Source organism: Triticum dicoccoides, chromosome 7B (genome assembly GCF_002162155.2).
Source record: "Triticum dicoccoides isolate Atlit2015 ecotype Zavitan chromosome 7B, WEW_v2.0, whole genome shotgun sequence".
NCBI lineage: Eukaryota > Viridiplantae > Streptophyta > Magnoliopsida > Poales > Poaceae > Triticum > Triticum dicoccoides.
The window spans coordinates 105293117-105294948 of NC_041393.1; positions in this window are offsets into that span (position 1 = coordinate 105293117).

The window sequence follows — 1832 nt, forward strand, 5'->3', positions numbered from 1 at the left end:
CATGTGAATGTACTTCCTCTTCATGCACAACCAAGGGGGAAGGTTGTACATCCACACAAACACATGCCAGGTGCTATGTGTAATTCTCTGACTGCCAAACGGATTGACTCCATCAGTGCTCGCGCCCAGCACGATGTTCCTTGGATCCTTCCCAAATTATGGGTATTCAAAGTTCAACGCTTGCCACTAGCTCGCATCCTTAGGGTGACTCAGCATCTTGTCTTTTTTATTTATCTCCGGATTATTTCCGTCATCTTCCCGCTTCTTATCCTCCCTATCCACGTGCCAACGCAGGAGCTTTGCTACCTTAGGGTCCGCGAAATACCGCTGCAGACGAGGAGTGATCGGAAAGTATCACACCGATTTTCGAGGAGCTTTCTTCCTCTTCTTGTATCGAGTGACGCCGCACACCGGACATATGGTAGACTCCGCGTGCTCGTCCCGATAAATGATGCAATTGTTCATGCACACATGGTATTTCACGTGCGGTAAATCCAGAGGACACACGATTTTCTTCGCCTCCTCGAAACTGGTCGGGCACTTGTTCCCCTTGGGAAGATGTTCGTGCCAGAATGACATGTTCTCGTTGAAGCATGCGTCGGTCATTTTGTGTTTTACCTTCATCTCCAGAGCCATGAGCGTTACTTTCAGGCGGGTATCCTCGGGCCTGCATCCTTCATACAATGGAGTAACCGCGTCTATCTCCAGTTGATCCATCTTGGCTTTCTCTCGGGTGGCAGCTCTTGCGTTATCTGTCTGCTTGAGAAGCAGCTCTTGAATATGAGGGTCCTGCACCCAGCCTCCATCGTCGTCTGCTCCTGCATCTTCATCTTCATGATCATGCCCTTCATCTTGATCTTCCTCATCATCATGTACGACATCTTCTACATGATGACTGTGTACAGCATCACCGTCGTGATCATGTCCTGGAGATTCTTCGTCTTCTCGCCCGCCCTCGCCGTGGTGGTACTTGTCCTGTTGCCCTTCCTCATTTCTTGCCCGCCCCCCATGGACGACTTCATAGTCATCTTCATCACCTTGCCACCGATAGCCATCCATGAAACCACGCAAGAGCAGGTTGTCCCGCACCTGCCCGGAATCCGGGTCCGCAATAAGGCTCTTCAGCTTGCATCTTCGACACGGACATCTTATCTCCGTCTTGTTCTTTTGAAGCATCTCGGCCTTCGCGGAGCTCAAAAACCTATTCACGATGCCTTCGGTCATCGTGCGGACCATGGTCGCCTGCGGGGTAGAGCAAACCAATATTTTAGAACCAAGAAAAAATTTGGCATGACCTTCCCTAAAAATAGGACCAAAAAGAATGCATAGTGCCAAAATTCTTGCCGAAACGGAAATGAATCAACATTCCGGCAAAATATTGGCAACTATCGCATTTCAAATACCGGTACCTGCAAACACAAACATATATGCAACACCACAAACACATGCAACACCACAAACATACATAGATCTAGCTAGGCCACAAAAAGTGCATGTGCACGTTGTTGGAGCGAGCTAGGGAGAAAAAAAGTAGATCTACATCATGAAGATACCTTTCCCCTTACTTACCTATCAAAAAAGGTAATTTCACCACTTAATTTTGATGAATCTATGGTGGAAATGAGGTGAGGAGGAGGAGGAGGCAGGCGAAAGCTTGGAGAAGGAGGTGGAGGAAATGAAGTGGGGAAAGTGAGTGGGTAGGTGTGGGGCTGTCCAAAATATCTTGTTGGGGTCCCAGGTTACTAATGGCGCACCACCCGCAAATGCGCCATTAGTAACCCTGGTTACTAATGGCGCACCTGCAGTTGGTGCGCCATTAGTAGTTTTGCAGA